Source organism: Artibeus jamaicensis, unplaced genomic scaffold (genome assembly GCF_021234435.1).
Source record: "Artibeus jamaicensis isolate MK-2021 breed Jamaican fruit bat unplaced genomic scaffold, CSHL_Jam_final scaffold_1964, whole genome shotgun sequence".
Lineage (NCBI taxonomy): Eukaryota > Metazoa > Chordata > Mammalia > Chiroptera > Phyllostomidae > Artibeus > Artibeus jamaicensis.
Window position 1 is genome coordinate 21,819,545 of NW_026522030.1, and position 27,047 is coordinate 21,846,591.

Genomic DNA, 27,047 nt, shown 5'->3' on the forward strand with positions numbered 1-27,047 from the left:
CAGTCAGGGCACGTGCCAGGGTTGCAGACCAGGTCCCCAGTAGGGGGCATGTGAGAGGCAACCACATATTGATGTTTCTCTCCCTCCTTCTCCTTCCTTTCCTCTCTAAATATAAATAAATAAAACCTTTAGCCAAACCCTCCCATTTATATAGATACAGAATTAGTACTACTCATGTATAATGCACATTCTTATTTTTTCCACAAAAATTTAGGCAAAAAGTGCACATTATACATGGGAAAATATAGCATATATTTTATTTTCATTGTATTTTATTGTTTATGCTATAACAGTTGTCCCAATGTTTCTTCCTTTGCTCCTACCACCCAGCAACCCCTATATTCCCTCAGTCAATCCCTACACTATTGTTCATGATCATGGGTCATGCATATATGTTCTAAGCTACTTTATTTCCTATGCTGTACTTTACATCCCCATGACTATTCTGTAACTACCTAATTCCTTCACCTTTTTGTCTATCCCACTAATCTCCCTCCCTTCTGGCTACCATCAAAACGTTCTCTGTATCTATGATTCTGTTTCTGTTCTGCTTGTTCATTTATTTTTGTTTTTTAGATTCAATTGTTGGTAGATATGTATTTATTGCCATTTTATTGCTCATGTTTTTGGTATTCTTCTTCTTAAATAAGACTCTTTAACATTTCATATAATACTGGTTTGGTGTTGATGAACTCCTTTAGCTTTTACTTGTCTGGGGAGCTCTTTATCTGTCCTTCATTTCTAAATGATAGCTTTGCTGGGTAGAGTAATCTTGGCTTTCATTACTTTGAATACTTCTTGCCATTCTCTTTTAGCCTGCAAAGTTTCTTTTGAGAATTCAGCTGACAGTCTTTAGGGAGCTTCCTTGTAGGTAACTAACTGCTTTTCTCTTGCTGCTTTTAAGCTCTTCTCTTTATCTTTAACTTTTGGCATTTTAATCATGCCGTGTATTGGTGTGAGACTCTTTGGGTTCATATTATTTGGGACTCTCTGTGCTTCCTGGACTTGCATTCTATTTCTTTCACCAAGTTAGCGAAGTTTTCTGTCATTTTTTCAAATAAGTTTCCAATTTCTTGTCTTGTCTCTTCTCCTTCCAGCACCCCCATGACACAAATGTTGGTATGCTTGAAGTTGTCCCTGAGGCTCCTTACACTATCCTCATTTTTTAAATTCTTTTTCCTTCTTGCTATTCTGATTGGCTGTTTTCTGCCTTCTTATGTGCCATATTGCTGACTTGATTCTTGGCTTCATCCACTCTACTGTTGTTTCCCTATAAAGTGTTCTTTATTTCAATTAGTGTATCCTTCATTTCTGACTAGATCTTTTTTTATGCTGTTGAAGTTCTCACTAAGTTTATTGAGCATCCTTATAACCAGTGTTTTGAACTCTGCACCTAGTAGATTGTCTCCATTTAGTTCTTTTTCTGGAGTTTTGATCTGTTCTTTCATTTGGGCCATGTTCTTTGTCTCCTCATTTTGGCAGCCTGCCTTTGTTTATTTCTGTGTATTAGGTAGAGCTGCTACATCTCCCAGGCTTGGTAGAATGGCATATCACCCAAGCTGGGTACTCAAGGTGTGCCCAATGTGTGAGCTGTGTACACCCTCCAACTGAGCCTTGATTGCTGTTGGTACATTCAGGTCAGCTAGCACCTGGTGTTCTGTCCAAGGTCACACAGCATAAGCTACAAAGCCATCTGCAGATAGTTGCTACTTGTGTTGGACTTGGTGAGGCCACACTGTGAACCTAGGTTGGCTTCTGCTAATGCCAGGCCTGGGGCAACTTAGCAAGAGGTATGGTGATCCCTGAAGCCAGATGTTGCTTGTTTGAGAGAATTTAGGAAAATCTGAACCATGGGCCAAGACAAGACATTTGTATGAAAAGCCACTGGGAACAGCTTGGGTGGGCCCAAAATTTGTGTGGGGCAGGGCCTCAGGGAATCACCAGAGTGGGACAAATTGTATGAACCACATTGATGGAGTCTTAATTATGGCACCATCCTGTTGTCTGTGTGGCTGTGTGGCTATGTGGCAGGGTGGGGGTTCAGAAAAGGGACAATGGCTTCTGCCAGCACTACTGTCTGGGAGAAAGCTGACCCCCAGCTCTTGCACTGATGCCAGACAACTCATTTCCTCCCTGTATATCTCTGATATCTTTCAATCTGCTGCTCCCATGCTGGAGCTCAGAGGGAGTGAATCTGAATAAGTCTGTGATTGGGCCCTTTGAGAGCACTCCAGAAGTATCTGTCTTCCCAATCCTCAATCCCTGATGGTTTTTACATCCAGAATTTATGGAGATTTATCTTTCTGGCACAGGATCCCTGGGCTGGGGTGTGGGGCTGGGACCCCTCCTGAGGTATCCCTCTCAATTTTTATCTGCCACAATTGGGTGTAGGAACAACCTGTTCTATGTCTCAGCCCCTCCCACCGGTCTCAATGAGTTTCTTCTTTAATTCCATTTGGCTCAATTTCTGTTAGTTCTGAATCATAGTTGTTCAATGGTTTAGTTACAATTTTGATGTAGTTGTGCGAGGAGGTGAGTTGTGTTTACTTATATTGCCATCTTAACTGGAAGTGCTTATATATTTTTAAATAATTTTACTCTAAGTTCCTTGTTACTCTAAATTTTTTTGATTCTCTGATTCCGGGCAGCTCAGGAAATATTTGAATATATTCTTGTAGAAGAAGCAGCCAAAGTGATTTTGGACCAAGAAGATTGCAGATTTAGATAGCCTTAATGTCTTATGTAGACTGAGTAAAGAAGCCAGAAAGTTTTTCTAAGTCTGGACTTTGGGTCTGTTCTCTATATAAATGTGAGGCCCTGTTGTAAGCAGTTTTGAAATCCTTTGCTAATTGTTTGGAACCCTCTTATACATGTTCTCAATCTGATTTAAGAGGTCCTGTGCCTTTTGAGAATAAACTAATTGAAGTGTCTGGAAGGCCCTGAAGAGGCATTGAGTGGCTCTTTGAGAGGATTCCTACTTCAGGTAAAGCATGCAAGAATTGTAATGAAGTGCTAGAATTAGTGCAAGAGTTGGTGATTAGCTCAGAAGCATTGTCACCCCTAAGACAAGACAGGTAGACATAGCTCCTAGGAAAGATGCTTGTTATGTAGTGGCCTTTCTGAGAAAGCAGTAAACAATGATTATAGACTTGGGATAAAGGACTCTCTGATCCGGCGTGAGTATGACTATAGAGTGGGGGTATAGAAATGAAAAGTGCACAGTCTAGAGGGAAAGACAGATAAATAGGAGTATGTGTCCTATGAAGTGACTTGCACAGCTCCTTCCAAGGCCCTGGAAAGGGCTTAGCAATATTATATTAGTAATATTTTTCTTAAAGATACCCTCTCACAAAACCAAATGGCATAAATGAGCTTAGATGGCCCACAAAACCTAGATCTACCCTTGTATTCAACTACATAAACAACCACAGCATGTTGTGACAAGTATCATAAAAATATTCTTATAGTTCTATGGAGGTACTGAAAAAAGGCATCCTATTGAAAGTGCCATTTGAATAGAGAGAGAATTCATAGACTGGAAAGTCTGAAGTACTGTAGGAACATATAGACTTACACAGATTTGTGGGGTTGGCAAAAAGTTCCTGAGGAAAATTATGTACAAGCTGAAAAAAGGAGAATGAGTAAAAGTTCAACAAGTGAAGAAAGACTCTGGAATGAGTTCTTGAAGCCAGAGTGAGATTACTGTGGACCATGAGGACATTAATAGAGGTATAGACAGAAGGTTAAGGAATTGATGAGAAGATGAGTTCAGTTATGCCGTGTTAGGTTTGAAATACCTGTGGCATAGCCACATGGTGATGAAGAATATGTGGGTTGGGAGTTCACAAGAGAGGTCAGGACTGGAGATACATAGATTTGGGAATTATGGATAGTTCTGGAAGACCTGGATAGTGTTGAAATCATCAAGGCTGTGTGTAGAGACTGAGCACTGAAAGAAACCAAGGACAATTCTCTTAAGAGGCCAGAAAGAAAAAAAGCCTTGGAAAGAGATTGAAGGAATGACTGGACAGAAAGGAGGAAGTCGTGGGAGAGAATAAAACCAGAAGGAAGACAGAGGAAGGTAGAAGGAGAACAGAGCAAGAGGTGACCACTTCTTCAACTCAAGAACAGTTGGTGAATTCTAGAATGGTAAGTATTAAAAAGTACTCATTGGATTAGTGTTGCTGGAGACGGCAAGAACAAATTCATTGGAGAGGTCGATGGCAGGAACCATGCTGGACAGTTCTCGGGAGTAATGGGAATTCTGTGATATATTCTGCCAAAATGTAGCAGCCTGATAAATGTCCACATTAGAGGAAATTGGTGAGCACATCACATTCAGCCAAGGTTTTCCACATGTCCAATGGATGTCTGTCACTGAGATAATAAATAACAATGAGGACTTATACTAAGTATCTTGAGACAGAGAAGAAAGTAAAGAGCCTTTTCCTTATCCTACACGGCCTATTGAGAACCTTACTTGGCTTCTGGATTTTTTATTTTATGTAAATTTCCTTTAGATACCTTGGACAAATGATTGTGAAGGGCAGAGAAAGGAGGGCTATTTTACAGGCTTCTGGATGGGGATTCTGATGAAAAAGAGGGGATAAATCCCCCAGAGGATAACTACAGATTTTTGCATTCCTCTATACCAGGTTTACCATTTATACCAAATAGTTTTCATTGTCAATGTAAAGTCATCAATACTAGATTTAAGAGGGAGTGGAAGCTGCATATTCTAGCCCTCAGAGGTATTAAATATAGCTAGAAATTTTAAAAAATTGAATTTGTTGGGGTGACATTTAATGATAAAATTATATAGGTCCTAGGGGTATAATTCTATAATACATCATCTCACAGTGTATTGTGTGTTTACCACCCCAAGTCAAGTTTCTTTCCGTCACCATTTATCCCCCCTTCACCTTTTTTTTATTTCCCCCACCTCACTTTTCCTCTAGTAATCACCACACTGTTGTCTATGAGGGTTTTTGTTCCTGTTTTATTTTTTCATTTTTTTCTTAATCCCTTCACTTTTTCCACTCAACCTCCTACCCTTTCCCCTCTGACAGCTCTCTGTGTGTTATCTGTATCTATTACCTTGATTCTATTTTGTTGGTTAGTTTATTTTATTCATTAGATTCTACAATATAAATAAAATCATATGGTAATTGTCTTTCTCTGACTGGCTTATTTCACTTAACATAATACTCTCCGGGTCCATCCATGCTATCGAAAAAGGTAAAGATTTCCTTTTTATGGCCCAGTGGTATTCTACTATGTAAATGTATGGGTTGGCCAAAATGTCCATATGGTTTTTTCCATAAAATGAAAGACACATTTTTTCATTTTCACCAATAACCTTATTGATTTGGATATTTTGAATAGGTTGGCTATCTCCTGCATGGTAGAACATTGGTTGTTCTCAGTTAATGTCTCAATTTCATTGATCTCAACTTCAACTGGTCTACCTGACCATGGAGCATCATTCAGTGAGAAATCTCCAACACAAAACTTCACAAACCACTTTTGACACATTCAATCAAATCTTTTCTTGCATGTCAGTTGTGTTTTTATCTGTCTTGAAATAAGCATAATATGCCAAAAGTGTTATTTTCTTCCTCTTCAATATTAAAATGGCTACATAAAAATTCACCAATTTCTATAAACTTTTTAAATACACTCTGGTATGACAGCTGTCATAACACAATCTAACAAAATTGTTTAGAATGAAGTTAAAAATAACTAAGTACTACTAGAGCCATCTTATAGAAAAGAGCAAACAAACTTTTTGGTCAACCCAATAAATACCACAGTTGTCTTATCCATTCCTTTACTGTGGGCACTTGGGCTGCTTCCAAATCTTGGCTATTTTAAATTATGCTGCAAAGAACATAGGGGTACATATGTTCTTTTGAATCAGTGTTTTGAGTTTCTTCAGATATATTCCCCAAAGTGGAATTTCTGGGTCATAAGAAGTTCCATTTTTATTTTTTGAAGTGCTTTCACCAGTCTGCATTCCCACCAACAGTGCATGAGGATTCCCTTTCTCTACATCCTCTCCAACACTTATTGTTTGTTGATTTATTAATGATAGCCATTCTGACAGGTATGAGGTGATATCTCATTGTGGTTTTAATTTGCACCTCTGATGATTAGTGATGTTGAGCATCATTTCATGTTTCTTCACCATCTATGTGTCCTCTTTAGAAAAGTGTTTCTTCAGGTCCTTTGCCCATTTAAAAAAATATTTTATTTATTTATTTTTAGACAGAGGGGAAGGGAGAGAAAAAATATAGAGAGAAACATTAATGTGTAGTTGCCTCTTGCATGCCCCCAGCTGGAGACCTGACCCGCAACTCAGGCTTGTGCCCTAATTAGGAATTGAACCAGCAACCCTTTGATTCACAGGCTGGCATTCAATCCACTGAGTCACACCAGGCAGGGCCTTTGCCCATTTTCTGAATGTATTATTTGTTTGGGGGTTTTTTGGTGTTGAGTTTTATAACTTCTTTATAAATTTTGGATATTAAATCCTTATCAGCTGTATTGGTGAATATGTTCTCCTATTCAGTGGGTTGTCTTTTTATTTTGTCGATGATTTGTTTTGCTGAATTTAATCTGAAAAACAGATATTCATATTTATTTAATAGTTTTCTAGAACTCCAGTGAGTAGAAGAATTATGAAATTTAGTAAAATGACATATGTGAATTTTAAAGCATTTAGCCTCATGTAATAAACACAAATTTACCTTAAGAGAGGCCATATAAGTACATTGGTAGAGGACATAAGTTCTGGAGTTGGAGAGATCTGGATTCAGATCCCAAAAGTGCATTTAGCTTATATGAGAATGTACCCTTTGTGGTGGTCTCTTAATATCCTTGAGTCTCAGTCCTCTCCTCATGTGTGAAAGGATGGTTAAATAAAATAAAGCATATAATGCTCTTAGTATAATATGTGGCATACAGTATGCATTTAATAAATGTTAGTTATTACATTGTCCATGATTACAAAATTGTTCAATGCTGGAATCCAAATTTCACTAGCATTGCTGTGGGGGTTTTTTGTTGTTTTTTTTTTAAGATTTTTAAAAAATGTATTTATCTTTAGAGGGGAAGGGAAGGAGATAGGGAGAGAAATATCAATGTATGGCTGCCTCTCGTGTGCCCCCCACTGGGAACTGGCCCGCAACCCAGGCATGTGCCCTGACTGGGAATTGAACTACCATACTCTGGTTCACAGGTCCGCACTCAATCCACTGAGCTACACCAGCCAGGGCTGTTTTTTATATAATATTCTTTCTTTTTTAAAATAATATTTTATTCATTATGCTATTACAGTTGTTCCAGTTCTATCCCTTTTGCTCCCCTCCACTCAGCAATCACCATTCCTTCAGGTAATCCCCACACCATTGTTCGTGTCCATGGGTTGCAAGTGTAAGTTATTTGGCTACTCCATTTCCTATATTGTATTTTATATCTCCAATGCTATTCTGTAACTACCTACTTGTATTTCTTAATTCCCTCACCTCTTTACCCATTCCCTGACACACCCCTCCTATTTGGCAACCATGAAAATGCTCTCTGTATCCATGATTTTGTCTCTGTTCTTCTTGTTTGCTTAGTTTGTTTTTAAAATTCAATTGTCGATAGATATGTATTTATTGCCATTTTATTGTTCATAGTTTTGATCTTTTTTTCTTAAATAAGTACCTTTAACATTTCATATAATAATGGTTTGGTGATGATGAACTTTTTAAGTTTTTTCTTATCTGGGAAGCTCTTTATTGCCCTTCAATTCTAAATGATAGCTTCTGGGTAGAGCAGTCTTGGTTGTGGGTTTCTGCTTTTCATAACTGAATATTTCTTGCCAGTCCCTTCTGGCCTGCAAAGTTTCTTTTGAGAAACCAACTGACAGTCTTATGGAAAGACACTTGTGGGTAGATAACTGCTTTTTTCTTGCTGCTTTTAACTTTCTCTCTTCACGTTTAACCTTTGGGATTTTAATTATGATGTGTCTTGGAGTGGGCCTCTTTGCATTCATCTTGTTTGGGACTCTGTGCTTCCTGGACTTGCATGTCTATTTCCTTCCCCAAATGTGGGAAGTTTTCTTTCATTATTTTTTCAAATAGACTTCCAATTTCTTGTTCTTTCTCTTCTCCTTCTGGCATCCTTATGATGTGAATGTTGGACCTCTTGAAGTTGTCCCAGAGGCTGCTTACAATAGCCTCATTTTTTAAAAATTGTTTTCTTCTTGTTCTGGTTGCTTGATTTTTGCTTCCTTATGTTCCAAATCATTGATTTGATTCTCAGCCTCATCCACTCTACTGTAAATTGTTCTTTATTTCAATTAGTGTATCCTTCATTTCTGGCTGGGTCTTTTTTATGCTGCTGAGGTCTTCACTAAGTTTCTTGAGCATCCTTATAACCAGTGTTTTAAACTCTGCATTTGAGATTCCTTATCTGCATTTCATTTAGATCTTTTTCTGAGTTTTGATCTGTTCTTTTATTTTGGCCATGTTTCTTTGTGTCTTCATTTCAGCAGCCTCCCTCTGTTTGTTTTTATGTATTAGGTAAAGCTGCTATGACACCCTGTCTTGGTACCATGGCCTAGTGTAGTGGGTGTCCTGTAGGGTACAGGGGTACAGCCTCCCCTATCACCCAAGCTGGGCACTTGAGGTGTGTCCTTCATGTGGGCTGAGTACACCCTCCTCTTTTAGTTGAGGCTTGGTTTCTATTGGCAGATCAATAGAAGGGATTTATCCAGGCCAGTCTGTTGCAAGGATTGCCTATGACCACTGATCTCCAACCTCTACCCTCCATGGAAGATCAGCTGTGCAGAGGCAGCTTAGTGGTTCTCTGACATGGTCTGTAGCTGTCCTCTGGGTGTGCAGGCCCTGGGGTTTACTGGGTGGTACAGACCAAGGTCAACCACCAACTGTATTTTGCCTGGAGCCACTCGCCTGAACTATAAAGCAATCTGAGATGGTTGCTACTTGTGCTGGGCTTAGAGAATCCCAGGCAAAACCAAGTTGTGAATCTAGGCTGGCTGCTGCTAGTGCCATGCTGAGGGCCACTTAGCAAGAAGTACAGGGGTTGAGGTCTCACTGAGGCCAGCTGTTGCTTGTTTGAGTGGATTTAGGAAGTTGTGAAGCATGAGCAAAGACCAGCCATTCATATGGAAAAGCTGCTGTTAACAGCTGTAAGTGTGTGGGACAGGAACTCAGGAGATCTCCAGGGCAGGGCAAACAGTGTTAGCCAGGTTGATGGGTCTCATATATGGCACCTGCCTGCTGGCTCTGTGGCTCTGCCTGCCTTTATGTCCAAGGGAAAGCTGTTCTGGGTGATGGTTCTATATTTTAGTTGTAATTTTGATGTGGTTGTGTGAGGAGGTGAGCCATTTTTACCTGTGCTGCCATCTTGACCAGAAGTCACCTCAAAGTGAAAAGCATTCTTTTCAGTTACTACAGACACTGCCTGTAGGATTCATTTACCTTTCCCCTGATCACAGTTTCCCTCCCCACACTGGCCTCAAGGAGACAGTGCTCTTTGTAAAATTCTGAGTCTCGTGTAGATGCAGGGCTTTTCTGAGATGACCTATAAAAAGGTGGAATATCTGAATGAGATATTAGTAAAGGATAACAAAAAAGAAATCAATCTAGCAAGTGCCATGAATCTTATAGTCATCATGGCTTGCAAGTCAGCTTTATTTTCAGAGTCTGCCAGAGGCGTTCCATCCCTGGGCAGCTCATCCAAGTTCTAATCTTCCTGGCCCCTGGTGGGCCTCCATTAGGTGAAAGGCACTACTTTTTACTGGAGCAAGCTTTCTGCTTCAGAGCCTGCCTTAAATTGTTCTTATTTTATTTACCCTAGTTGTTCTACACAGGGAATCATTTCACACTACTGAAACTCTCTTACCAGTAGGGATGCAGCTTCCATAGTGTATCTGTGTCATAATTTAACCTCTTCTGCTCATCCATCATCACGCTCATCTCTCCTGGATCATTCCCATGTTCTCATTCGCACACAAGCATGCTGTGATATACCATCTAAAAGACAAAAACAACCACAAGATCAGCACGCTGTGTTCTATAATTTTTTTTCAGTTTATGGCTCTTTTCTCTGTTCTCCTTTCTAGCAAAACTCTTACTTATCTCCACTGCCTGTCTTCTCATTACTTCGTGAACCCACCACCTCAGTTAGACTTTCATTCCTACCATTCCACTGAGAATGCTCTCATGAAGGCCCCCAATAACCTTCAGGTTGTGAAATCTCACATTCAACTCTCAGTCTCCATCTTGCTTGTTGATCATTCCTTCCTACCTTAAAATGATTTTCACTTGACTTTGGAGACACCACATTCCCCTGGTTTTCTGTCCATATCATGAACTGCTCCTTTTCAAAGTTCTTATGTTATATTTCTTATTATATCGGAGTGCCTCAGAACTCAGGACTCAGCCTATCAGGTGTTGGCAAACTACTTCTATAAATGGCCAGATAGTAAATATTTTCAGTTTGGGGGCCATGTAGTTTCTGTTACAATTACTCAAGAAGCCGTAGGCATAAATGAATGTTGAAATGTTCATTGTCATCAATGCCTATTATAAGCCTCATGTTGCTAAATAAACAATTTGTTGACCTGGTATTTCAGCATAGTTATCTGAGCATAACTGGAGCTCAAAAGGAGGAAAAATTTCCTTTCTGTGTAGGGGAAGGACGGGAATTTTATTTTGAAATGTTTGTCCATTTCTCTCATGTGATCAATTTTATTTGGGAATTTTGAAAGGCTCAGTCTGAACAATTTGCTTATTAATGTCAGCATTCAGTCTTTGCTAATCAACTGGGAGTAGAAAGTGTGCAGGGGGAGGAAGGGAAGAGCTTTAGTAGCTGGTGGAGATGAGAGACAGCTTCTTAGTAGGGCCTGAGAAAGAGGGAGGCTACTTTATTTGTTGAAATGGGGTGATTAAACTCCCAAAGTGAATTTTGAGAGACAGCTGCACACAGAAAAGAGATGGTGATTAGAATTAATTACTGTTGTTGTAGATGTTTTGCATTTCTACAGCACTTTGTATTTACAAAGAATTCTGTAATCAGTTATTAACTCTTCCCCATCAGAACCTTGTGACATGGACAACATTACTACAGATGTTTGTATTTGTCTTCTGGGAAGAAATTTGAGCTGCTTTGGTTGCATACTAAGATTAAGGAATCAAAACCCTTATTGCAGTTCTTTTTACTTACTGTGTGACTTTCAGAAGGCAAATCATGAGAACTTGAACACTGTCTTACTCTATAATTTTATTAGAATGAGTAACGCATGAAGAAGTTTCAGTGCTCTGCTAAATTAAAAAAGGAACCATATGCATATATGTAATAACTAACCCTTCTAAAATTCAATTTCCTCCATCTTTTAAAAAAATAAAATTAATAATTGTGTCTATATTGTATTTTCATGTATAAAATGCTTAGCACTGTGCCTAGCATATTTACTTAATAAATGCTTTATAAATGTTATCCATTATTTATACTATAATAAGACCCATGTATCATATGCATTCTTATTGCCTCCACTTGATTGCTTTAAGTCTTGCTGTCTTTGGATAAAGATGCAGATGTACATTCACTTATTCAGCATTATTGATTGACTACCATTTATCGAGCATTGTTCTTGGAGCAAGGGATACAGTGGAACAAAAGGAGATCCTGCTCTCATGAATCTTATATTCTGGCAGCAGGGGAAGGACTCACATTATCCTGGTGGGGGGACATTCTAGGGGGACAAAAATGACAGGTGCATAATTAGGGTACATTTAGAAAATGTGTGGGGAATTTTTGCCTGAATTTTCACATTAAAACAGTATTTTTCATAGAAATAAGTATAAATTTATATGCTACTCATTTTTAATGAAAGTATTTAAATATATATTTGTATATTTTATTTTAAAATATGCCTTTGAATTTATTATAGAAATTATTTTGTGTATTATAATACAAATTATAATGCCACTACACCGAAAATTTTATTTTATTTATTTATTTTTAAAAGTTTTTATTCATTTATTTTTAGAGAAGTGACAGGAGGGAGAAAGAGAGGGAAACTTCAATGTGTGGTTGCCTTTCACACACCCTGCACTGGGGACCTGGTCTGCAACCCAGGCATGTGCCCTAGACTGGGAATTGAACTGGCAACCCTTTGGTTCACAGGCCAGTGCTCAATCCACTGAACGACACCAACCAGGGCTATTTTATTTTATTTTTTTTATTGTTGTTCGAGTATAGTTGTCTCTATTTTCACCCCACCATGCCCCCCACCACCCCATTCCTACCTCCCACCTTCAAACCTACCTTCTTTGTCTTTGTCCATGTGTCCTTTATACATGTTCCTTGATGGCCCTGCCCCTATCTTCTCCCATTATTCCTCTCCCCTCTCCTCTCTGGTTACTGTCAGTGTGTTCTTTATTTCAATGTCTCCGGTTGCATTTTGCTTGTGTGTTTGTTTTATTTATCTACTTTTAGAGAGAGGTGAAAGGAGGGAGGAGAAGGAGAGAAACATTAATGTGTGGTTTCCTCTCACACACCCCACTACTGGGGACCTGGCCTGCAACCCAGGCATGTGCTCTGACTGGGAATCAAACTGGTGATCCTTTGGTTCACAGGCTGGCACTTAGTCCACTGAGCTACACCAACCAGGGCTAAAAATTTTAAAAATAGGAAAATTATTTAAGATTCATTTCAATATCATTCCTTATAAATTGCCTTAACATATATTTATACACAGTTTATTCAGCACCCATTTACTAAGCATTTTCCCATGCTGCTTCAGCATAGGAAAAATGGGCTCAGTTTCCTGATATTTGGGTGTGGCCTGGGGTTGCAGACAGTTTGGTGGGATGGCAGCAGTGGGAGAGAATATCACATAAAGGCATTCTGAACTTCCTTAGCCTAGGGCCTGCATGTAAGGGATGAGATAAAGGAAGAGGACAATTGGCCATGCTGAAAAGAGCAGGTAAGTCAAGGAAAGTATAAAGGACACATGGACAAAGCCAAAGCAGGGTAGGATAGAGGTTAGGAGGTAGGGTTAGGTGGGGCGGTGGAGAGTGGTGCAGGGAAAATGGAGACAACTTCACTTGAACGACAATAAAAAAAAAAAAAGAATAGTAGACTGAAACAGGATTATTTATGCTATTATAGTTGTCTCACTTTTTCCACCTTTGCCCTCCACCCAGACTCCCCCACCTCCCTCAGCCCATTCCCACACCACTGTCCATGTCCACCGATCATGCATATATATTGTTTGGCTACTACGTGTCCTATGTTGTACTCTAAATCTCCATGACTGTTCTGTAACAACCAATTTGTACTTCTTAATTTCTGCACCCTTTTTGCCTGTCTCCCCAACCCCCCTCCAATCTACCAGCAAAATGTTCTTTGTACTTATGATTCTGCTTCTGTTCTTCTTGTTTGGTTATTTTGGTTTTTAGATTCAGTTGTTGATAGATATGTATTTATTGACATTTTATTGTTTGTGTTTGTGATAGATATTCTTCTTCTTCTTAAAAAGACCCTTTAACAGTTCATGCGATATTGGTTTTGTGTTTGTCCTGCAGACGTTCAAGGCCGGGACACCTACTAAGACTTTTTTCCACTGCTCAAAACAGTTTTTGAACTCATTGATTTTGATGCCTTTTAGTGCTTCTGTGGTTTTTTGTTTCACCTTTTCCACATTGGCAAAAATTCCCCTTTGAGGACATTTTTTATCCAGAGAAACAACAACAAAAAAATCACTTGGGGTGAGATCTGATGAATAGGGAGGGTGGGGCATAGGAGTCATGCTGTTTTTTGACCAAAAACTGCTGAACATTCAGCGTGGTGTGGGCAGGTGTTCTCTTAAATCACCCATTACGAAATAGGCAAACACATTGAAAGAGTCTTTAAAAAAAATTCACTGAAGCTGAACCCAGCCTCTCACAACCACACCGGCTAGTAAACTGATACAGATGGTAAACTGATACAAACTGATACTGAACACTCACCAAGTTGGGGAAGCCAGTACTTCAAAGGGCCCATCTCCAGAAGATAATTCTGTTTTTGTGGGGTTCTCTCATATGTCTAACTTGAGATGCAGATTCCTAATTTATTCCTCACTCTTCAGATATTGAAAGAAATTTACAAACAATTTTTAGATTATTAAATTTAGAATTATGCAACTGAAAAAGATGCCAATAAAGTCATCTAGGAAGTTCTTCTACAGTCCCTAACTGTCTAAAAAGTTTACTCTGCTTAAAATGTCAGTTCCTTGATGGCAAGATTCCATAAAATAAGAATAACAATCACTCAGTCACTAGAAATCTTCATAAACACCAGGATCATATGTCCTTCATCTTCACAAAAGTGTGTTTGGGTCTCTTCTGCTTCCTTCCGGCCTGTTTCCTGAGATATTCCCTTAACTTTGCTCTAGAGGTGAGCACTAGTCTCAAAATCCCCAAGCTTTCTTTATTCTGGACACTGGGCCCACAGAATTCCTGGCCACCTCCTTTAATGAGAAGGCCTCCACACTCTGCCTTTCTGTTGGAAAATCCTATAAGACTAAGGAACACGAGATGTTAAACAATTTCAGGAGAAAACTTCCAAATGGTGTCTCTAATATGGGGCTCCTTCCGTTTTACCAAAGGAAAAGTCGACCAGGTCAGCCCCTGACATGAAGACTCATGGGCACAAGTCACCAGCAGCACTTAAGTGCACTGAGAAAGGCACACAAACAAACGGCTGGTGTCACGTACTGAGAACTGAGACTTCAGGTTTGGATTAAGTCTCTAGACCAGTGAGTGATCAACCTTTTTCATCTCACGGCACACATAAAGTAATTACTAAAATTCTGTGCTATACCCCAGAATACATTTTTTGCTGATTTGCCAAAAAAAAAATAGGTATAATTTTGATCCATTCACACCTGACAGCTATTGTTGTGTTGGCTGTTTCATTTTTTAATTTGACAATCCAAGGGAAAAGAAGTCAGTGCCCCTGACTAAATAGTCAGGTATTGCATGCTTTAAAAACTCTTGCTGTGTGCCTTCTTGTAGCACACTGGTCGAAAATCGCTGCTTTTCTCTCTCTCTCTCTCTCTCTCTCTCTCCCCCCTTGCCCCCACCCCTTTTCCCACTTCCCCATCCTCTAAAGTCAATTTAAGAAATTGATGCTCTAGACACATTAAGCAGATTACCAACAACTTTTCTATTTTACATGGAAATGCTAATTTCGCATGCAAAAGAGAAGTACCAAAATGACATTATAGCTACAACAGTAAAAATATAGAGGTAAAAATCAATAAACATGTCCTTGCATGAGAATTTTTAAAAAGTAATTCTTTTTCTAAAAAGAAGTAATATTATAAACAAATTAAACATGAAATGCAAATATCGCATTAGAGTAGGCTGGGCATCCAGATCTCAGCTGAACCGTCATTTTTAAGGTGACAAAAGAGCCTGTGTTAGGAGGGGAGGGCGGGTAAAGAGAGAGGATACAGAGAGGAGGGGAGGTAGTCTCAGGCTTGTGATGTCTCCTCAGCTCTTCTTTTGCATTTGAATATTCACATTGGTGAATTCTCCCACTGCACTATGTATACTTGAGAATAAATTTAATAACTATCACCTGGGATAATACAGAACTCTGCTTATGATGATCATGACAGCTTGAAGATGATTTTAGTGTGTTTTGGCTTCTAAAAACAAAATACCATAGACTGGGTGGCTTATAAACAACAGAAATTTATTTCTCACAGTTCTGAAGGCTAAGTCCAAGATCAAGGACACAGATTTAGTGTTGGGTGAAAACCTACTTCTTGGTTCATAGACAGCTGGGTTTTTTTTCCTGTAACCTCTGGCAAGAAGCAAAGAGGGGGAAGCAAGCTCTCATGTGACTCTTGTAGGGACTCTAATCCCATTTATGAGGACTCCACCCTCAAGACCCCATCTAATCCTAATTATCTTCCAAAGGTCCCACTTCCTAATACCATCACATTGGGGTTCCGGTTTTGACATATGAATGAGGGATGGCAAGGGACAACAAACATTCAATCCATAACAAAGGTATTTAATAAACTGCAAATCTGATTGCTTCCAATGTCTGCTCAAAATCTCCCACTGGGTCCCAGTGCCAGTAACACAAATCATTCATTTATTGGTTTGTTCATATTATTTCTTCATTCTTTCCACAAATATTAAGTAACAGAATCTGTGCTAGGTGCTGGAGATTAGCAGTACAGAAAACAGACAACGGAATCTCACCTCTCTTGGAGCTTGTATCTTGTGGTAGAGGCAGACAATAACCAGATAGTTTAAATGGAGATGATATTTTGACAGTAAACTAATATAAATTTTTTTATACATCCTAACCTTGATCATGTTTCCCAAACCCAGTCATATTCCCCTGCAACCATTCCACCAATATGGTCTGCACCTAAAGAAGAAACATACAATAGAGGGGAAACTCCCTCTAGAAAAGATTAAATAAATGGAAGCATTTTTGTTGAGAGGAGGGGTATGCAGGTGGTGGGGAGGCATCCGATCAATGTATCTCCTGTACATCGATGTTTCTGTCACTTTCTTTCTCCCTCCCTTCCCCCTCTCTAAAAATAAATAAATAAATAAAAATCTTTAAAGTAAAAAAAAATAAACTGCATTTTAAAAACAAACATTTAGAAAATGAAAGTAGGGGGTGGGCAGGGCAGAGGAGAGTAATGGGGGGAAATGGGGACAACTGTAATTGAACAATTAAAAAAATTAAAAAGAAAAAGGAAATCTATATGAGAAAAAGAAGAGTTCAGCCTACAGCAACAGCACACACGTGAGTTCCAGCTGAACAGGCTGTCATTCAGAGGAGCATACAGGGTGGCAGCAAACACGTGGGTTCCAGAGTCACAGTCTGTCTCGAAGGAGAACACATATGGACGCACCACATACAAGTTCCAGAGTCACGGTCACTCACCACGGAGAGCGCACATTGAGGCACCATACACATGAGTTCCAGGGTTGCAGTCTGTCTCTTGGGAGAGCACAGATTGTGAACAAACACACATGAGTTTCAGAATCACAATCTGTCACTAAGGAGAGCATACTGCAGCAACACAAACGTGAATACCAGAGTCACTATCTTTCACTTAAGACACACACACTGAAATACAACACACACACACAAAAATGAAATTAAAACCAAACACTTATGAAATGTTTGGAAGCCCTGAAACACTTTACTGGAACCCAGGATTTTGAGAACATGAAACTATTCTCATGAAACTACTGGTCTAATCAATATAAAATGATTCTTAAGACACTTCAGTTCCCAGAACAGGTAGTTCTTACTTTACAGGGAAGTAATGAGGGACCATAAAAGGTACTGTGCAAAGCTGACACCATGCAAAGTGATCTTCATAATCAATGGGGAAAATTATGTAGTGACCTTTAAAATTTTTTGTCAAAACATTTAAAACTCTCTTGTCAGTAATAATGAGTAGGGAAAAGAATAAAGTAGTAAAACTGATATTTAATTGGAAAAATTGAGACTTACAGTACTTTGTTTTGTAAGAAAGCTTACCAGTCACCACAGATTTCCCTTCCCTCTGTCTCTAAATTCTTAACTAATATCTGGAGGCACACAGATTGGTCTTTCCTACTCACAGGAGACATTTTGGAAGGTGTATTTTAGATCTTTTTCTTCAACACTGAAAAAGAATTTTAATGAAAAATCCCTCATGGTTTTTGTTCATGAATACTCTAGAATTCAAAAGCTTCTGAGTTTTTAAATCAAACTATTCAGTGATACTGAAAAATTCTTCAAAGTTATAGAGTAGTTTATATAAGAAAATCTGATTCTTTTTGCAATGTAATAATATATAAAAATATATAATAATGTTGTCTGTGTACATGTGTTAGGTAGGATAGATAGCAAACCAAGGCAGGGAGGAGGAGAGATGTCCCACCCACTGAATCAGCAGTCCTTGAAATTCTATGAATCTTTTCATTATCTGGGAAAGAAAGCCTTGAAACTGTGCTTTCATCTCAAGCCCTGAAAGTCCAGAAAGGGCCCATAGTGCCTAAAGGAAGAAGCCCTGTCCTGGAAATCTAGCACCACCTTTATCTGTCAATGTGTAACTTCTTTACCCTCCCCATCCTGCCAACTGTGTAAGTCCTCAGAACAAAGGATCTCTCTCTTGCCCTTGCCACCTTTGCTCTTCCCTTTCTCCCACCTTGGCAAGGCCAGTTTTCTTCCATGAGAACCTATTACCAATAAGTGCTGCTTGCAGGATAATAGACTTGCCGATATGTAATTCCTTACTGGATTGGCAAGAAGAACCAAATTTCTGGAAGTTTCTCCCATAAAACATGGAAAATATGTATTTCTCTTTGAAAAACTATCCTTTTAAGAAAGTTGCACAGTGTAACAGTGGAGATAATGCTCTCATACACCCTCTGGATTATTGGTAAGATTTAATAAAACATTTTCTATCAAAAACACTTAACAGAAATGGTGTGAATAGCGCTTGCCTTCTTCTTATCATGCAACTTATTATGTAAAGTTCATCTTTACTTCATTCCTCTTGCTGCATATCTAGGGTCTCTCAAGTGGTGACAGTGTCAACCATGGTCAGCTATTTCTTCTGTAACTCCGTTAATATTTGATTCAAATTTCAGTTTGGAGAGTTCTTTATATATTCTGGATATAAGTCTTTTGTCCATGTACAATTTATAAAAATTTTTCCTAGTTTATGATTTATCTTTCCATTCTCTTAACAATGTCTTTCAAAGGGTAGAAGTTTAGGATTTTGATGCAGTCTAGTTTTTCAATGTGAACTTTTAAAAAAACTATCACCTATTTTTTTAAAGAAGATTTTATTTTTATTTATTTTTGAAGAGGGAGGGGAGGGGGAAAGAGGGAGAGAAACATTGATGTATGAGAGAAACATCAATCAGTTGCCTCTTGAATGCCCCTAGCTGGGGAGCTGGCCCAAAACCCAGGCATGCCCTGGGAATTGAGGAATTCCCAGCAATCTTTCTGGCCCCAAACCCTGGGCATGCAAGGAATTGCACCAGTAATCTTTCAGTTCGCAGGCCAGTGTTCAATTCACTGTGCCACACCAGCCAGGACTCAGTGTGATCTTTTATAGATCTCACTTGGATGGTATATCTAAAAATCTCTGCCTATCTCAGTCACAAAGGTTTATTTGTGTTTTCTTCTAAGAGTTTTATAGCTTTACATTTTGCATTTAGGTGTGTAATCAATTTTGTTAATTTGGATTGCGTGAGGTATAGGTCAAGATTCGGGTGGGGGGGTTGAAGGGTTATTGGGAGGATGACAAATGGATAGCCAATTATTCTGGCACCATTTGTTGGAAAGACTATGATTTTTCCATTGATTTGGTTTTTTACTTTGGCCAAAAAATCATTTGACCATTTGTGTATTGGGTCTATTTCTGGACTCTATAGTTGAAGAATTTGCTTTTTTCCTTTAAAAATAGTAAATATTTTAAACTCTGCAGGTTTTAGACAATGTGCAAAAAAATGGCCATGACTTTGCTAAACTGTATTTGCAGAAATAGGCAGTGGGCCAGATTTGGCCTATAGGCCACTGTTTGCCAACCCTGGCCTATTCTTTTTCATTTATTCTTGTGTGTCTCTTTTCCAGTACACTCTGACACTGTGTTACATGAGACACTGTGTTAGCTACTGTAGCTTTATAATAAGTATTTTTAAAGGTTTTATTTATTTATTTTTAGAGGGGAAGGGAAGGAGAGAGGGAGAGAAATATCAATGTATGGTTGCTTCTTGTGCATCCCCTGCTGGGAACTGGCCTGCAACCCAGGCATGTGCCCTGACTGGGAATCGAACCGCGATCCTTTGGTTCTCAAGCCCATGCTCAATCCACTGAGCTACACCAGCCAGGATATAGTAAGTCTTTTTAAATATATTTTATTAATTATGCTATTACAGTTGTCCCATTTTACCCCCTTTATTCCCCTCCACCCTGCACACCTCTTCCACCTGCATTCCCCCCACCTTAGTTCATGTCCATGGGTCGTACATACAGGTTCTTTGGCTTCTACATTTCCTATACTATTCTTAACCTCCCCTTTCTATTTTCTACCTATAATTTATGCTACTTGTTCCCTGTACCTGTATCCCCCACTCCCTCCTTCCCTTCCCCACTGATAACCCTCCATGTGATCTCCATTTCTGTGATTCTGTTCCTGTTCTAGTTGTTTGCTTAGTTCATTTTTGTTTTTGTTTTTAGGTTCAGTTGTTGATAGTTGTGAGTTTGTTGTCATTTTAATGTTCATAGTTTTGATTTTCTTCTTTTTCTTAGGTAAGTCCCTTTTACATTTCATATAATAAGGGCTTAGTGATGATCAACTCCTTCAACTTGACCTTATCTGCGAAGCGCTTTATCTGCCCTTCTATTCTAAATGATAGCTTTGCTGGATAGAGTCATCTTGGATGTAGGTCCTTGCCTTTCATGAATTGGAATACTTCTTTCCAGCTCCTTCTTGGCTGTAAGTTTTCTTTTGAGAAATCAGCTGATAACTTATGGGAACTCCTTTGTAGGTAACTGTCTCCTTTTCTCTTGCTGCTTTTAAGAGTCTCTCCTTATCTTTAATCTTGGCTAATGTAATTATGGTGTGCCTTGGTGTGTGCTTCCTTGAGTCCATCTTGTTTGGGACTCTCTGAGCTTCCTGGGCTTCCTGGAAGTCTATTTCCTTCACCAGATTGGGGAAGTTTTCCTTCATTATTTTTTCAAATAAGTTTTCAACTTCTTGCTCTTCCTCTTCTCCTTCTGGTACCCCTATTATTTGGATGTTGGAACATTTAAAATTGTCCCAGAGGTTCCTAAGCCTCTCCTCCTTTTTTTGAATTCTTGTTTCCTCATTCTGTTCCAGTTGAATGTTTACTTCTTTTCTGGTCCAAACGGTTGATCTGAGTCCCAGTTTCCTTCCCTCACTGTTGGTTCCCTGTACATTTTTCTTTATTTCACTTTGCATAGCCTTCACTTTTTCCTCTATTTTGAGACCATACTCAACCAATTCTGTGAGCATCCTGATTACCAGTGTTTTGAACTCTGCATCTAATAGGTTGGCTATCTCTTCACTCTTAGTTGTATTTTTTCTGGAGATTTGATCTGCTCTTTCATTTGGGCCATATGTTTTGTCTGGGTGCGCCTGTTATGTAGTAAGGGGCAGAGCCTTAGGTATTCACCAGGGTGGGGCAACCCAAGGTTGCTGCACTGTGGCATAGTATGTGGGGGAGGGGAAAATGCTGCTTGCTCAGCTCTCCAGCGGCTTTCAGTCACTTCCTCCACTACCCACAAGCAAATTGGGCCCTTCTGGTGCTGATTCCCAGGTGTGTGGTTTTGCATACATTCTAGGACACTGTGGGTCTCTCCAACGGAATCTCCTGCGAGGCTGGGATTTTCTCTCACTGCCGCAGTCCTCACAGGTTTTTATAGTCAGAATTTTTGAGGCTTTATTTCCATCCATAATGCATGAGGATTCCCTTTTCTCCACATCCTTGTCAGCATTTGTTGTTTGTTGATTCACTGATGATGGCCATTCTAACAGATAGGAGGTGATATTGCATCATGGTTTTAATTTGCATCTCTCTAATGATTAGTGACATTGAGCATTTTTTTAATATGTGTATTGGCCATCTGAATGTCCTCTTTGGGGAAGCATCTATTTAGGTCCTTTTAGGCATAGTTTTCTTTTAGTTTTTTCTGTTTGGGTTTGTGTTGCCACTCTTCAAGGCCAGGCAGATTCATGTTATTTGTAAAGATGGGAAAATATTCATAGAGCCGTTGGGGTGTCTGGCATGCTTTTATTCATGGGTGTGAGCCACACATGCTGCAAGCTGCATGTCTATCTGCGTGTCTCATGTCATGGTCCTTGCTCCCCAGAGTGGCTCCCATCATGGCACCTGTCACCTTGCTTGTCTCTCATCATCATCACCCCCAGCAAGGAGTTCCTACCTGTTTAAGTACTAGATGGGAACAAAGCTGGCAAGATGCCCAAACCTTACATAACAGAACATAGTTCTGCACATGCAAGCCCACTTCATGTTATGGGAACAGTTTTTCAGACCCAGTCTCAAGGCTATGAGAACACTAGTTATCAGGCCCCTCCAAGGCTGTGGGACACTGCTTCCCTTAGTTACCCAGACACCTGGGTGAGGAAGCCAGCCTGCCTCCACTTACCCTACAGGGTTTCACTGAGCTTTTTGAATTAGTAAATGTTTCTACTTTCATTAAATATGGGTGATTTTCAGCCATTATTTTTTCAAATATATTTTCTGTGCCAATTTTATATGTGCATATGATTTAGACTAAATAAAATGGTGATAACTGATATCTTCTGAAAGGGGGTTAATTTTATGAAATTCTTACATTTGAGGTACTCACCTGGATATCATAGTTAAAAATCGTATTTTCAGAACTTTAATTTTAAGAGCTTAATTATCAAACAAATGATTAAGTTAATTATTAAACAATCTTTGGATGCCTGAACTATTTCTAAGAACAGATGCAATAGACACACACTCACAGATACAGAGAACATTTTGACAACGGCCAGATGGGAGGAGCTCAGGGAGATGGGTGAGAAGGCGAAGGGATTAAGAAGTACAAATTGGTAGTTACAGAATAGTCGTGGGGATGTAGTGTATAACATAGGGAGTATAGTCAATAATATTGTAGTAACTATGTATGGTATCAGATGGGTACTAGTTTTATTGGGATGATCACTTCATAATTTATATAAATATCTAATCACTGGGCTATACATCTGAAAGTAATACAGGGCGGGACAAAAGTAGGTTTATAGTTGTGAGTATACAAAACACAGGTGTTTTATTGTATTATAATTAATTATTGTAATAATAATACATTAAAACTGTATTATTTTCCATATCAACAATTATAAACCTACCTTTGCCCCACCCTGGATAATATTGTACATCAACTGTACAAAAAAATAAAAGATTATTATTTTTTTAAAGAAATTAAAATTTATTTTGAGAGAGACAGAGACATTAATTTGTTGTTCCACTTATTTATGCCTTCATTGGTTGCTTCTTGTATGTGCCCTGATCAGGGATCAAACCCACAACCTTGGTGTACCAGGATAATGCTATAACCAACTGAGCTACTAGCCAGGTCCTAAAAATTATTTTAAAAAAGAAACAGATGCAAAAATATTTCTCATTAAACATACTTTTTATTTACTCTCATTTCTTAGAATGGCATTATATTAACAAATATAATGGAGAAAAGAAAAGTTGGTTAACTTAGTTAAAAGAGATAATTAATATAACTGGTTGACTATGCTATGTATCTTTCCTGTTTCTCCAGTAACTAGAATAATTCTTTAACATACAAAAACACCCAATTAGGACTTCCGCCAAGATGGAGATGTAGGTGGAACCACCTTGCCTCTGTGCACAACCAAATCTAAGAACAACTATTTTTAACAACAATAAACACAACCAAGCCACACAGAAAATTGACAATACGGAGTCCAAAGACAACTAAATGCTCAGCTAAACCGGTAAGAGAAGCGAAGCCAGCAGCGGAGCAGGTTGGCAAGAAAAAATCCCCCGGTGGTGCGCAGTGCGCAAGCAGCCAAAGGCGCTGATCGCGGGCTAGCTACAGGAGCACACAGGGAAGAGGCGCGGCGGGCTGTCTGCAGTCGGTCGCACGTCTGCGTGCGGATAAACCAGTGAGAAGGGAAGCCTGCGCGGGGCAGCAGGCTCGCACAATTCCGATCGGATAAACAGGCCTGGGGCGAGTGGTGTGACTGGAGGGACTGGGCTAGCGGAGAGGACCGCCATTGCTCCCTCTCTGACCACACCCCCACACACAGCATCACAAACCAGCGACCTGGGTCTCCCCGTCCTGGTAAACAACTAAGGCTTCGCTCCGCTTACTTAACAGCACGAATAGACCAAAAATGGCTCTAGGACAACTCAGAGCCCCAGAACCGATAGATCTAAGCGATGAAGAAATAGCCAGTCTTTCAGATGCACAGTTCAAAACACTGGTTATCAGGATCCTTACAGAACTGGTTGATTTTAGTCACAAATTAGAGAAACATATGGAAGCTAAACTAATTGAAATGAATGGTAATGCACAGGAAACCAATAGTAATGGAAAGGAAATTGGGACTCAAATCAAGGGAGTGGACCAGAAGGAAGAAAAAAATGATCAAACAGAAAAGAATGAAGAAATAAGAATTCAGAAAAATGAGGAGAAGCTTAGGAACCTCCAGGACATCTTTAAACGTTCCAACATCCGAATTATAGGGGTACCAGAAGGGGGAAAGGCATAGCCACCAGTGGAAAACTTATTTGAACAAATAATAAAGGAGAACTTCCCCAATCTGGCAAAGGAAATAGACTTCCAGGAAATCCAGGAAGCTCAGAGAGTCCCAAAGAAATTGGACCCAAGAAGGAACACACCAAGGCACATCATCATTACATTAGCCAAGATTAAAATGAAGGAGAGAATCCTAGAAGCAGCAAGAGCTAAGGGGACAGTCACCTACAAAGGAGTTCCCATCAGACTGTCAGCTGATTTCTCAAAAGAGACCTTACAGGCAAGAAGGGGCTGGAAAGAGGTATTCCAAGTCATGAAAGCCAAAGACCTACAACCAAGATTGCTCTACCCAGCAAAGTTTTCATTTAGAATGGAGGGACAGATAAAGTGCTTCTCAGATAAGACCAAATTCAAGGAGTTCATCATCACCAAGCCCTTATTATATGAAATGTTAAAGGGACTTACCTAAGAAAAAGAAGATAAAAAAGATGAACAGTGAAAGGACAGCAAACTCACAGTAACAACCACACCTAAAACAAAAGCAAACTAAGAGGACAGCTAGATCAGGAGCAGAACCATAGAAATGAAGATCACATGGAGGGTTAGCAACAGGGGAGTGGGAGGAGGAGAAGGGGGGAGAAGGTACAGAAAATAAGTAGCATAGACAGTAGATAGAAAATAGATAGGGGGGAGGGTAAGAATAGTAGGGGAAATACAGAATCTAAAGAATTTGAGACACGTGTTCATGAACTAAAGGGGGAAATGGTGGGGGAGGGGTATGCAGGGTGGAGGGGAATGGAGGGGGGGAATAGAACAAATGTAATGGCATAATCAATAAAAAAGTTTAAAAATAAAACAACAACAACAACAAAAAACACCCAATTAAAATTTGTCAAATCAATGAGTGAATTAACTATGGCTGTGACAGTGGAGACAAAAGCCTAAGTTGAGCCTGAACTACTTTACTATTAGACATATCCTTTTTCCCAATTTAAAAACATTTGTTTCTGGGGTATTGGTGGAGTGTATTAGCTCTGTAAGTTAGAAGAGAAAGAAAAACCTTACAGAAAGAAAACTACAATGAAGAAAGAAACGTAACTTGAAGGAAAAGAAAAGAAAGAAAAAGAATACTAAAAGAAAAAATCAGAGGATTAAATTGGATGAAAGAAGGACAAATGAAAAGAGATAGAATGTGATGGATTAAAGATGGCATTTTGGAACACTAGCCTTTAACCAACAAATATTGTATTATTAGAAAAAAGAACTTCTAAAGTCAGCAGGACAATTATCAACTATTTAAAATACTCATGATGTATACTAGTGTCACATTTGGGCTTCAGAAGTTCTCAGCAACTACTCACTGTCTTTCCCCTCCTTCTTTCTCCTCCTCCCCTCTAGTTCTTCCTCCTTCCTTTTCAACCCTTCAGGAGTGCATGTGCATGCACCCACAAAAATGAAAAAATCTGTAGAGAAATGCACCCACACAGACGTTTATACTGAGATACACATATGGTCAGATTCAGGAGACCCATCTCCACAGCTCATGTCCACGTGATGCAGAAAAACATGCCCACAAGAAGATGCACAGTCACAGTTTCCACACAAAGGCAAAATGACATGTAAACCTCATTTCATTGAGATTGAATATATACAAAATAAAATGTACCCAGAGTAAAATATTTCAGGAATCCTGTTATCCCCATGTACTGCTACACAGACACACTAAAAGCCTTACACATGCCGATTTCTGCATTTGGATCACTGTCTTTTCTAATTACATATATTAAAGTCATCTGCTTCAAGCACCAGTTTAAATGCCATTTTCTACATGAAGCTTCCCCAGATCACCATAGCTAAAAATAATCTCTCTCCTTTTTATAGATGTAAATAGCAGTTTTTCTGTACCAGGCACACTCTGAGATATTTTGAGTACTTTTGTGTAACTATTGTTTTACACTTTTATCAGGATTCCCTTCTAGATAATATTTATAACCCTCCCCCCATACTTTAGTCAATAAATAACCTTTAATAGATACCACTTTTTCCTAAGGGGAGAAAACTAAAACACACAACAGGAAGGCAGCTTCCTAAGAAGTAGAGGCACCCACTCTCCTCTGTGAGGGGACAGGGTTGTGGTCACTGCAGCAGCCCGTGTTTCGGATTGCTCTCCCTGTCTCCACTGCCACTGGTCCTGAGGGTGGAGGCTAACTAGGAAGAACAGAAGGGAAGAGAACTAAGAGTCAGCATTCCCCCACTTTACAAATAGAAAGACTCAATCTTGTCAAGGTTCTCTGAGACAATGGTTTCTTCATGGTGGACCAGCTGTAATTAAACTGAACAGTCTGAGGCATAAATCATAATGCTAATTTGCTAATTTTTACTGGCAATATAATCCCAAGGAACCTGGCACACTCCCACCTGCTAGCCAGGGCATTATCTTCTTATAGGTCTATTTATACTGAAAGTTACATTCTAGTCAGAATAATGAGCCTGTAATCAAGCCAGGAGTATGGGTTGATTACAATGGGATGACCTCAGGTGCTAATGTCACTGGGCTGTGACAGCCTGATGCCTGTTGCATCTGGGAACAGACCTGATGAGAGGAAGTAGGTATGTACCTGGATGACAATGGAGACCTTCAGACTTGCTCTTTGGATCTTATTTTAGATTTCTTTTATTATGGTGGTCTTTCTTTAAAA

The 27,047-nt window shown here is 39.3% G+C and overlaps 1 protein-coding gene across 6 annotated transcripts in view; it reads right to left on the bottom strand.

Annotated features, from left to right (window-relative positions):
* Nucleotides 1-27,047, bottom strand: part of PHF24 (PHD finger protein 24) — a 205,117-nt gene that overhangs the window by 36,794 nt on the left and 141,276 nt on the right. For all 6 annotated transcript variants that reach the window (XM_053656464.1, XM_053656468.1, XM_053656463.1 and 3 more), the window contains one exon: nt 9,916-10,046. The gene's annotated coding sequence lies outside the window, so the exon portion shown is untranslated. The remainder of the gene's footprint in view (nt 1-9,915; nt 10,047-27,047) is intronic.